Source organism: Phascolarctos cinereus, unplaced genomic scaffold (assembly GCF_003287225.1).
Source record: "Phascolarctos cinereus isolate Bilbo 61053 unplaced genomic scaffold, phaCin_HiC Scaffold_4;HRSCAF=312, whole genome shotgun sequence".
In the NCBI taxonomy this organism is placed as follows: domain Eukaryota; kingdom Metazoa; phylum Chordata; class Mammalia; order Diprotodontia; family Phascolarctidae; genus Phascolarctos; species Phascolarctos cinereus.
The window spans coordinates 606,189,196-606,202,928 of NW_027555847.1; positions in this window are offsets into that span (position 1 = coordinate 606,189,196).

Sequence of the window (13,733 nt, forward strand, 5' to 3'; positions counted from 1 at the left end):
CTCACATTGCACTATCTACCTATCTATCTATCTGTCTATCTATGTACACATACATGTAATTTTTTCCCCTCCCACTACCCTAATACTGACAAAGGACTCATGAGTTACAAATATCATCTTTCCATGCAAGAATGTAAACAGTTCAGCAGTAATAAGTATGTTATCATTTCTCTTCCCATTTACCTCTTCATATTTCACTTCAGTCTTGCATTTGAAAGTTACATTTCCTATTCAGCTCTGGTCTTTTCATCAAGAATAATTGAAAGTCCCCTATTTTACTGAATATCCATTTTTTTTCCCCTGAAGGATTATACTCCATTTTGCTGGGTAGTGATTCTTCATTGTAATCTTATCTCCTTTGTCCTTTGGAATATTATATTCCATGCCCTTCAGTCCTTTAATGTAGAAGCTTCTAAATCTTGTATTATCCTGATTGTGTTTCCACAATACTTGAATTGTTTCTTTCTGGCTGCTTGTAATATTTTCAACTTGACCTAGGAACTCTGGAATTTGACTACAATATTGATAGGAATTTTCCTTTGGGGATCTCTTTCAGGAGGTGATCAGTGGATTATTTCAATTTCTATTTTGCCCACTGGTTCTAAAATATAAGGGCAGTTTTCCTTGAAAATTTTTTGAAAGATGATGCCCAGGGTTTTTTTTTTTTTTTGATCATGGCTTTCAGATAGTCCAAGAATTTTTAAATGATCTCTCCTTGATCTATTTTCCAGGTCAGTTGTTTTTCCAGTGAGATTTTTCACATTCTCTTCAATTTGTTTTCATTCTTTTGGTTTTGTTTTACAATCTCTTGATTTCTCAAAAAGTCACTAGCTTCCAATTTCTCCATTCTAATTTTTAAGGAAGTATTTTCTTTAGAAAACTTTTGAACATCCTTCTCCATTTGGCCAATTTTGCTTTTTAGGGAATTCTTCTCCTCATTGGCTTTTTGGGCTTCTTTTGCCATTTGGGTTAGACTATTTTTTAAGGTGTTATTTTCTTCAGTATTTTGGGGGGTTTCCTTTAGCATCAGTCTCAAATTTTCCTCTACTTCTCTTACTTGCTTCTCAAAATCCTTTTTGAAGCCTTCCGTGGCCTGGGACCAATTCATATTTATTTTGGAGGCTTTGGAGACTTTGTTGTCTTCTTCTGATTGTATGTTTTGATCTTATTTGTTACCAAAAAAAGATTCTATGGTCTGACACTTTTTTCAGATTTGCACATGGGCCAATTGCTTGAGTTATAAACTCTTTGTTAAGGTAGAGGTCTGCTTCCAATGTGGAGAACCTTCTGTCCCAAACTTTGGGGCTTTGTACAGCTGTTTTCAGAGATACTTCTTAGGGAACTGTACGTTTTCAGTTCTCCCAAGGTGGTATGATAAGGGTCAAGTTATTTACTCCTTTCCTGACCTGTGCTCTGGTATAAGAGTGACCACAAGCACTCTTTCTGTCTTGGAACTGTGAGAAGGGTTCCTTTTCCATAGCCACTACAAGCTCCACCACACCAGGGTTCCTCCTTGCCCCAGGACTGCCCCCCAGAACTGTGACTCAGATCCAAGCACAGGCAAAGCAAGACAATCTTGCACCGGCAAAGAGATCTCTACAATCCCCCTCTGATCAGCCACTTGATTTCTCCTTAGTCTGTGGGCCAGAAGCTCAGGAAGCATCCACCACCCCAGTGCTGGGCTCGGGGACTGGAGCTGAGACCATTGCACTTCTCTCTCTCACTGTAAACACAGACTGTTCCCTCTGACCTTCTAAGTTGTCTTTGATGTTCATGGGTAGAGAGCTCTTGAAACTGCCATAGCTTGCTGTGATTCAGTTTTCTGAGGCCTGCTTCTGGTTTGCTGCAGCCTGTGTAACCGTGCTGAACTGCGCTCCTGTCCCAGGCCAGCGTGATATACGCTTCTGATCAACCATCCATGTTGTCTTGGGCTGGAAATTTGCTTTGCTCTGTCTTTTTGTGGGTTCTGCTTCTTTAGAATTTGTTTAGAGACATTTTTTATAGCATTTGGAGAGATTTGGGAGAAAGTTCAAGCAAGTCCTACTTTTACTACACCATCTTGGCACCACCAAATTTTAATCCATTCTGCTATCTTCTTCTGTTTTGTGGGAGAGTTCTTCCCATTCACATTCAGAGTTATGATTACTATCTGTGTCTTTCTCTCTGTCCTATCCCCCCCCTCATTTATGCCTTTCTTTCTCCTTTGTCCCTTCTTTCCCTCTACTATAATAGGTTTTTGTGCTTTTTCTTGCAATGTAATTTACCCTTGTCTGCCTCCTCATTTACTTTTCTCCCAGTCCAGTCCCTTAGTTAGAGCAGATTAATCCACCTACTAAGATTCCTTTGACCCACTTGATTAGATTTTTTTTATCATTACATAAAAATCAACATATACCCACCCCCTCTATATATACTCCTTTTAAAATGTTGTAATAACAATACAATTCTCAAGAGTTACAAGTGTTATCTTCCCTCGTAGGGATGTAAACAGTTTATCCTTATTAATAACATGTTTTTTTTTTCTGCCTTGCTTACATTTTTATGTCTCTTTTGAGTCTTGTATTTGAAGATCACATTTTCTGTTGCGCTCTGGTCTTTTTATCAGAAAGGTTTTGTAGTGCCCTATTTCAATTTATGTCCATCTCCTTCCCTCAAAGATTATGCTAATTTCTACTGGGTAGTTGAGTCTTGGTTTTAATCAAATCTCCTTTGCCTTACGGAATCTTCCATTCCACACCCTAAGATCATTTAATGTAGAAGCTGCAACGTTCTATGTCATCCTGACTGTGTTTCTACGATATTTAAATTGTTTCTGTCTGGCTGCTTGCAGTATTCACTCTTTGACCTGGTAATTTTGGAATTTGGCTAGCATATGCCTTGGTGTTTTCAATTAGGGATCTCTTTCAGGAGGTGATTGGTGGATTCTTTCTATGGCTTTTTTACCCTCTGGTTCTAGGACCTCAGGGAAGTTTTCCTTGGTGATTTCCTGAAAGATGCTGTCCAGGCTCTTTTGTGAATTGTGATTTTCAGGTAGAACAATAATTTTTAAATTGTCTCTGCTTGATCTATTTTCCAGCTCTGTTGTCTTACTACTGGGGCATTTTATGTATTCATGTATTTTTTTTTTCACTCTTTTGTTTCTGTTTGACTGATTCTCACTCTTTCATAGAGTCATTAGATTCCTTTTGCCCAATTCTAATTTTTAACAAATTGTTTTCTTCTATACACTTTGTACCTCCTTCTCCTTTTCACTGATTGTATTTTTTATCAACTTGTTTTCTTGAATGTATTTTTTTTCCTACTTGGCTAATTGTATTGTTTAAGAACTTGTTTTCTGCAGTTAATTTTTGTCCTTCCTTTTCCAAGCTATTGGCTGTCTCTTGCATACCTCTCATTTATTTTCCAAATTTTTTTTCTACTTCTCTCATCTCAGTTTTAAAATCCTTTTTGAGGTGGTGGAGCCAAGATGGTAGAGTAAAAGCAGTGACTTGCTTGAGCTCTCCCCTAAACCTCTCCAATTGTCAGTAATAAATGGCTATAAACAAATTCTAAAGCAGCAGAACCCACAAAAACACAGAGTGAAACAAATTTCCAGTCCAAGACAATGTGGATGGTTGATTAGAAAGTTACATCACATCTGCCTGGGAGATAAATGCAGTTCAGCATGGGTCTGCAGGCAAAACAGGCATTAGCAAACCTGAAGCAGGCCTCAGATGACTGAATCATGGGCATCTGTGGTAGTTTCCAGACTTCTCAATGCACAAATGCCAAAGATGACTTAGAAGGTCAGTAGGAAAATTCTGTTATCACAGTGAGAGAGATGCTTGGTTCCATCCCAAGTCCTGGAACAACCCTAGGACAGAAGCTGTTTCCATAGCTTGGCCCACAGTCTGAGGAGGAATTTAGTGGCTGATCAGAAGGGGATTTGCAGGGATCTCTTTGCTGCTGCTGAGACAGGATTCTCTTGCTTTGCCTTTGCTTGTATCTGTGCCACAATTCTAGGTGGTGATCCTGGGGCAAGGATGAGTGCTGGCATGGAGAAGCTTGTGCTTTGGTGGAGGGGGAATCATCCTCACAGTTCCAAGGGAGAAAACAGTGCTTGTGGTCACTCATAGAAAAGAGCACAGGCAAGGAAAGGAGTAAACCCCCTGCCCTTGATCATACCAACTTGGAAGAAATGAAACTGTACAGGTTCCTAGAAATATCCCTGAAATAGCTGCACAAAACCGCTGAAGCTTAGGACAGTACATTCTCCACACTAGAAGCAGACCACTTCCTTAACAAAGAGTATAAATTTCAAATAATTTGCTGGGATCATGACAAGCTGCGCAAAAAGCTCAGACCATAGAATCTTTCTTTGGTGACAAAGAAGCTAGATATTGTGGTAGTCTTTTGCTTACTGACTTTATATTATCAATCCTTCCACATTGAAATTGCAATCTACTCTCTTTAGTTAGGTAGCATAGTAGATAAAGCAGTGGAGTTGAAGTTAGAAAGACCTGAGTCCTAATTCTGCCTCAGACAATAATAAGCAGTATCTTTTTAAACAAGTCATTTAATCTTTCTCCTCCTCAGGTTCCTCATCTTTAAAATGAGGATAATTTTAGCCCCTATATCCCAAGGTGGTTGTTCAGATAAATGAGATAATACATGTGAAGTGCTTCGTAAAATTTAAAATGCTATATAAATGTTACCTATTTTTATTAATGTAACTTCCCCCCATAAACTGCTGTTTAGCTATACTTGCCATATTTTCTATTGTGATATTCTTGAGAAAATAAATAGAATTTTATTTTTCCAATTACATGTAAAAATAATTTTCAACATTCATTTTTTACAAGATTTTGATTTTCAAATACTTTCTTCTTCCCTCCCTCCCATCAGCCTCCCCAAGACAGCAAGCATTCTGATGTAGATTATACACATACAATCATGTAAACATATTTCCACATACATCATTGTGAAAGAAGAAATAGAATAAAAGGGTAAATCCATACACAAAAATAGTGAAAATAGCATGCTTTGATCTACATTCTGACTGCATAGTTTTCTCAGGACGTGCATAACATTTTCCATCATGAGTCTTGGAACTTTCTAAAATCATTATATGGCTGAGAATAGTTAAATCAGTAATAGAATCATTGAACAATTCTTCCATTACTGAGTACAATGTTGTCCTGGTTTTGCTCACTTCATTCAGTTTCAGCTCATGTAAGTCTTTCCAGGTGTACAATAAGTATTCCTTTGCATTCATATACCACAACTTATTCAGTCATTCCCCAATTAGTGGGGATTCCCTCAATTTCCATTTCTTTGCCACTGCAAAAAGAGTTACAATAAATACTTTAATACATGTGGGTCCTTTTCCCATTTTTATGATCTCTTCAGAATACTGACATAGTAGCAATATCACTGAATGAGATGGTATGTACAATTTGATTGCCATTTGGACACAGTTCCAAATGATTCTTTAGAATTGTTGGATTAGTTCACAACTACACCAACAATGTATTAGTGTCCCACTTTTCTCACATCACCAACATTTTCATTTTCTTTTTCTATCACATTAGCCAATCTGATAGTTGAGAAGTGGTGTTTCAGAGTTGTTTTAATTTGCATTTCTCTAATCAATAGTAATCTAGAGAATTTTTCATATGACTTTCAGTAGCTTTAATTTCTTCTTCTGAAACCTGCCTCTTCATATACTTTGACCATTTGTGATTTTTTTTAAACCAAAGCTAATTGGAATTTATAAACTTACTGATTACATTTTAAGCTATTTGATTGAACCAGTGAATTAGCTTGCCATTATCTTCCTAAAATCCTGACTGCCTAAGTATCCCTCAGAACTTCTCTGACTTATCCTAATACTCAATTTCCACAGGTTCCACATGATTGTTTTTTCTTCAAGTTTCAGTTGTTATAGAATGTTCTTTGCATTCCCCTTGAGGTTAAAGGGAAACTCTTAATTTAAACAATTCTATATTCCTCCGGAGATTTGCTGGACACTTTGAAGGTGCTGTTTCTTTTAAATGAATGGTTATTTTTTTTGATGAAGGCAGTATTGCATTAAACTCAATTGAAAAGTTTTCCGCAGTCTATTTACAGTTTTTATTGCTTAATGCATTTTTAAGAACTATTTCTCTAGAAGAACCTTGGTCCTTGTAAGGATTATCACTACATATCTCCTTTTTAAAACAGCTAAAATATATCATATGAAAATATCAGAGAACACTCTGTTAAGATTTGTGAGAAAATATTTGGCATGTTATTATTACTATAAAACAATTTTAACCAGAATATGATAATTGCAGTTCAGGGCATCATTTTCTATGGCTCTTCAGATGAGACTGGGGTGAATAAATAATGTTGCTTCTGCTGTTGCTACAGCTACTGTTATTACTACTACTACTACCGCTACTACTACTACTACTACTACTACTACTACTACTACTTTTACTAGTACTACTACTATATTCTGCTAACATTATTGCAATTCCTACAATTAACATACAATTAACTACTGCATAATAGCTGTCTAAGTACATTATATACTTTATCTCTTTCGACCCTCCGAATAAACTTGAAGAGGAACAGGTTCACAGAATTGAAACCACATGTTCACAGTGCTATAGAATGAGATTGATAGAGTAGCTCAAGCTTCTGGTTCTGTATTCTGAGCTCTTGTCATTAAGTCATTTATAATATGCAACAGTTAATAACTGTAATACCTGGGGCATTGCTTTCACCCACTATCTAATTTATTTGTCAGTATTACCAAATTCCTCTCAGATTTAGCAAAGAAATGAATTTGAACTAGAACAAATGTTAAATTGAAGAGCAAAGGTTATCTACATCTACATAGCCCATGTTCTTATTCTAACTTTGCATATGAGACATACAAATAATTGGTACTCTATTTTGGTCCATGAAAAAAAAAATAGCAATCTCTCTACTTTCTTTTTCCAGTAAAGAATTTAAAATCTCATCATATTTTGTAATAGGTACAAGATCTATAGACATAAATCATAAGCACCACAAATTGACATAAAACACTCAACTGTGCAATATGATAAACATGAGGATACACAATGCATGGCAGTCACTCTGAGACTGAATACAGGAAACATCAGTGTGTATGATTAATTTAATAGATAGTATATAATCAATTGCTTATAGGACATGTTATATATATATAAGTACTATTTAAATTTGAAAAAAAATATCAAGGTGGGTCAGACAATTTACATGAATTAAATTACTTGTTCAGTGACATAACAATCAAACTACTAAAAATTAACTTATGGGTCTAGAAAAAAATAATAATGAAAGTCATCTGGAAGAAAAAAAAGTAGTTACAAATACCAAGGGAATCAATGAAAGAAAAAGTGTAAAAGTCATGTAACAACACCAGATCTCAACCTCAATTACAAAGTGCTAATCATCATAACAATATGGTACTGGCTAAGAAAAAGAGTGGTGGATTAGTGGAATAAAGTAAGAACTCAATGCACATGATGATAATAATCTTGTGTTTGATAAATGCAAAGATCCAAACTTTTGAGATAAGAAATCACTGTCCGGCAAAAATGTCTAAGGAAACTGGAAAACAGTTAGGCAGAAAGTAGTTATAAACCTACATTACATTTTATGCCATATACCAAGATAATGTCAAAGTGGGTATATGATTAAGACATAAAGAATAACATCTTAAGTAAATTAGGGAAACAGGAATATTTTACTTATTCGATCTTTTAATGTGGGAAGAAGTTATGAAAAACAAGAGATAGAGAGCATAATGAGATGTAAAATGGATAATTTTGATTACATTAAAATTAAAAAAAGGTTTTGCAAAAATGAAAGTAATGTAGCCAACACTAGAAGGAAAGCAGGAAATTGGGGGGAAATGTACAGCAAATTTCTCTGATGATGCCTCATTTCTCAAATATAGCTAGAACTGAATTAAATTTATAAGAAAATGAGTCATCTTAAAAGAAATGAATAGGCAATTTTCAGAAGAAGAAATCATGGTTATCTATAATTATATGAAAGTTTCAAAAAATTATAGATTAGAGAAATGCAAGTTAAAACACTTATGAGTTACCCCCTCATGTCTATTTGTTTTGTTAATATGACAGAAAATGAAAAACCAAAACAAATATTGGAGGGGATATTGAAAATTGAGGACAATAATTCACTATTAGAGGAGCTAGGTGGTATACTGGATAATTCATTGCACTTGAAATCAGGAAGTTCATATGTTCAAATATAGCCTTAGACTACTAGCTCTTTGAACACACTAAATATTTTCTCACAAATCTTAATAGAGTGTTCTCTAATATTTTCATATGATATATTTAGCTATTTTAAAAGGAGATATGTAGTGGTAATCCTTACCTCAGTTTCTACATCTGAAAAATGAGTTAGAGAAGGAAATGGCAGACTATTACAGTATCTTTGTCACCAAAAAAATAAAAAAAACAAATGAAGTCCTGAAGAATTTGACATGACTAAACAGTAACAAATGTTTATACTATATGTCACAAAGATGACCTTGATATAAAAATTATATTTAAAATAAACTAGAGGAATATGGAAGAAAATAAATTTTGGGCACTGAGGTGACACAGTGGATAGAATGCTGAGTATGAAGTCAGGACAATTCATCTTCTTGAATTCAAATTTGGCCTCAGACACTTACTAGCTATGTGACCCTTGAAAAATCACTTAACCCTGTTTTAATTTGTAAACTGAGCTAGAGAAGGAAATTGCCAATCATTCCAGTATCTTTTCCAAGAAAACCTCAGAAGGGGTCATAAAGAGTCAGACATGACTAAAATAACTCAGCAAAACAAGATAGTATGGAAATACGATCTAAATGACTACACATGCATAATCTACATGAACTTGTTTGCATTCTCAAGAGGGAGGTATAGCAGGAATTTGGAACTAATTTTTTTTCAAAATGAATATCAATTTTTTTACATTGGGAATATAATAATAATAATAATAATAATAATAATAATGATAATAATAATAATAACGTTGTAGTAGTGAGAAATTTGCAATAGAGATTTTCCCAACTGTCACATTAACAATTTATCAGGATAACGGTGTTACGATTGCATGAGTAGTGTTTATATTAGTTAGTATATGAGTGAGAAAATGATAAGGCTGATCAATTAAAATATTGTGAGTCTAACAAAAATAAATAGTGGGAATATATATACACACATAGAAAAAAAGGGATTGAGAAGGCAGGGCCAAGGTGGTGGAGAGAAGCCAGGAAGTGGCCTGAACTCTCCCCAGTTTCCCTCTAAAACAATGTTAAATCTAACATCTAAACAAATTCTAGAGTGACAGAACCTATAAAGAGGAGTGAAACAATTTTTCACCTTAAGATGACTTGTGAGGACTTGAGAAAAACTGAAAAATAGTATGGCAGAAATTAGGCATAGACCAAAATTTTACACCCTATACCAAGATAATGTCAAAATGAGTACATGATTTAGACACAAAGGTTGATACCATAAGCAAATTAGTAGAGTAAGTAATAGTTTGCTTCTCAGATCTATGGAGAAGGGAAGAATTTATGACCAACAAAGATATAGAGAACATTATAAAATGCAAAATGGATAATTTTGATTACATTAAATTTTTAAAAATGCATAAAGCCAATTCAACTAAGATTAGAGGAGAAACAGAAAGTTAGGAAAAATTTTCCATAGCCAGTGTTTCAGTTAAAGGCCTTGTTTCTAAAATGTATGGAGAATTGAGTCAAATTATAAGAATACAATTCACTCCTCAATTGAGAAACAGTGAAAGGATATGAACAGTGAGTTTTCAGATGAAAAAATTAAGCTGTCTAAAATTATTATTAAAAAAATACTCTAAATCACTGTCAATTAGAGAAACGCAAATCACAATGACTCTGAGGTGCCACCTCACGTCTATCAGATTTTCTAATATGACAAAACAAGAAAATGATAAATGTTGGAGAAGATGTGGGAAATTTGGAACACTAATGCATTGTTGGTGGAGTTGTGAACTGATCTAACAATTCTGGAGAGTAATTTGGAATTTTTATAGCACAAATGGCTATAAAACCGTGTATACTCTTCTACTGGGTCTGTATCCCAAAGAGATTATAAAAATGGAAAAGGACCATCATGCACAAAAATGTTTGTAGAAGCTCTTTTTGTGGTGGCAAAGAATTGGAATATGTATGTATATGTATGTATATATGTGTATATATACATATATGTATAGATTTAGATATATAAAACTTATTAGTCATATCTTAACTACCTTGCTTGACTGTATTTTTTTCCAACTGCCCTTCTGCTCTTTTTGTTGCATATTTAAAATATGTAAAGTTTTCTTTCTTCTTTATTGTGGTTATTTCCCCGACAATGTACATACATTCTACCCCTTTCCTCTAAATAATGATTATAATTACCATTTATATAACATTTTAAGTTTTACCAAGCATTGTGTACACATTTATCATTTGATCCTCTCACGACATTCTTGTGAGATATGTGCCTTTAAAAGATGGTAAAGGGAAGCTGACCAAAGTTAAGTGGCATGTCCAGGGTCATGGGGTTAGTATAAATGTATGAAGCAGAATTGGAACTCATATCCTTCCAACTCTAAGCCCAATATGTTATCCAATATGCCACCTACTACTTATGAATAAGAGCCTTCCTTGTAATAAATAGGTTTAGTCAACATAAAGTCATATATTGATAACATCTGTGAATGTCTCAGCTGGACATGGAAATGGCAAAGCACTCTAATATCTCTGCCGAGAAAACTCCAAATAAGGTCACAAAAAGAAAAAGTCAGATGCCACTGAAAATAACTGAAAATTTTTCAACAACAATAGACTCTTTTATCTTTTTTTTGGGGGGGGAGAGTGAGGCAATTGAGGTTAAGCGACTTGCTCAGAGTCACATAGCTAGTAAGTGTAATGTGTCTGAGGCCAGATTTGAACTCAGATTCTCCTGACTTCAGAGCCGATGCTGTATCCACAGCACCATGTAGATGACCCCCTTTTGTCATTTCTTACTGAATATTAATGTTCCTTTACAGTCTTTTTTTTAGCTGTTCACCAATTGATAACTCAGTTTCTATTATTTTCTTAAAACTATATGTATACACACACACACATATATACATATATGGGGAGAGAGAGTGAGAGTGTGAGAGAGAGAGAGAGAGAGAGAGAGAGAGAGAGAGAGAGAGAGAGAGGAGGGAGGAGAGCCTTTTCCCTCTTTATTTGGTCTCTTTAGGAAATCTGCCTCATGTTATCTTAGAAACAAACACTTTCATTATATATGTGAACCCTCATTCACCTTAGTCTTTGCTACATGGAAGCTGCCTGTAAAATTATAACACTAAATTATCAATCCTTCCCCCTTATACTAGGAATCATAACTGCTTTTAAGTTTAAGGTTAATAACTTATTTCTGAATTATCACCACATTCCCCAAATCTTCTCCATATATTTAGAGCCAAAATATCATTAAACCAACTTTGACTTCCACAAAAATCATATTGAATGCCTTGAATTTAAACATTAATCCCAATCAACCTGGCCATTCCATAGTTTATCTGGAACCAAATACCAGCTTCATTTTGACTGCCTCCCAAGAAAGTAAGATTCCACTCCTAGCTCTGCTCGGTTCTGATAGATGAGATTGTGTTTGTTCTAGCCAGGAATCAAACCCTCACAACACTTTCTGTAATCTTTTCATTGCTCAATCATGCTGATATTTTACATTCTGGGTTCTCTTCCTTCTTCCCAGCACCACTTTATATGCATCCTCTTCCATTGGAATGTAAGCACCTTCAAGGCAAGGGACTGTTTTCTTTACTTTTATGTGCATACCTCTGGGATTTACAGAAGTTCAAGGAAAATTACTACTTCTGATATCCGCCCAATTTTCATGTGGTTCCAAGAGCTGTAGCACGTGCAGTAGTTACATCCTAGCGAACAATTTTGGCAGATGGACTAAACCAGGTGGGAAGTAAACTATGGGCATCAATACCATTGATGAGTTAGGTGAGTGTCCACCTCAAGCATGTGAAGATTTCCCCTGGAAGGATGGATAAATATGAAAGCTGTGGAAATAGGTCCTGTGGAGCACTGAAAGTTTGGCTAGACAGTGAAGATGTCAAGGTAATACACTGGATTCAGAACCATAACTAGTCATCTTTACTTCTGTCTTGCCATTGGATTCAAATGACTCTGGAAGAGAGTGTGAGGCTGACAACTTTGTTCAATTCTACCTCACTTAAATTCAGTTTATGCATGAGTCAAAAGATATCACTTATGCCATTTTACCATTTTCACCTATCTCAAAGTCCTGTGGCAACAGATAAGTGATGAAACCGCAGGTATAGATACCCCAGGAGCTGGAGTCACAATTCTGCACACAAACTGCCCAGGCCATAGAGCAGTCCTGTCACTGAACTGAAGCAGCAGTGGGATTTGGTAGCTCCCTGCATGTCTGAACATTCTTTTTTTTTTTTTTTTAAGATCACACTGCTCTTCTCCTGGCATGAGGAAGGGGCTAGAAAAGATGCCCTAAAAATTATCTGCTTCACCCAAACTAACCCTGGCTTGTTTATTGTACAGGGGTGGGGGTGGGACAATCCTCTCCTTTGGTTGAAACACACCAAAAACAAACAAACAAAATACACTATTGATACATGGAAGGTGTGCCCACTTATGGACAACACAATCTCTGTATACTTTCCCTTTTGGGAAACACAGGCATTTTTGTTGCTTTCTCAAGAAGTTGAAGAGGGATATCTATTTCACATCCATATTTGTGTCTTGAACAGGACAGATAATCTGGTCCTTTGGATGGTTTAGTAATAATCTTCCTGAAAAGAAGGAGCTAACTAGGCTATTGAGGTTTTCTATTTTTTTCAGGATTTTAGGCATTTGACTTAGCCTGATCTGAGTGTGTGCACGTACCATAACAAGTGTGCTAAAGTTCTTATGAAGTCCTTTCATTTTGAAACACTTTCTTCTTCTTAGAGTAGCTTTTTTCATAATATCAAAAACTATTAATCATTAATATTTTGTGTTGCTGTCAGAAATATTAGAGACATTATGGTAACCAAATAATAGGGAAATTTAAAATATTTTGGAGTTATACATATTTCTGACCCCCCCAATAAATGTGTTAAGCAAATGTCTACCAGTACTCTGACATGAAAGGGGAATGTAAAACAACATGAGAATTAAGTTCCCTCCCTTTTTTCTCCAATAGCACACTAGGTAAAAAGTCATTGTCCCTTAGTTTGAAAGGATTTAAATTTGCATATCAGAGAAATTTTCCAGGAGATACTTTAAATTAAATTTGGGATAGTTTTTTTTTTTATGCACCCCTTAAAAGTAAAACATGAAAAAATGGAGAACTTGAAGATACAACAAAAAAAAATCTGGTTAGAACAGCAGATGTTGGTGATTGAAAGACTATTTTAATTTCAATGAAAAAAAAAGGATTTTACAGCTAAACAAATCTTTTTTTTTCTCCTGGTAGGTCCTAGTCTTTTTGGGACTAAGCACCTAATAGAGGATACCAGGACTTCAAAGTTGACATTTGCTCATGCTGCTTTGAAATTCCATATGATATTTATTAACTGAGGTAGTTTTATGCAGGATCAGTCTTGATCATCCCCTGCTGCATCTCCTGTGCCTCTTAAACTATATCACA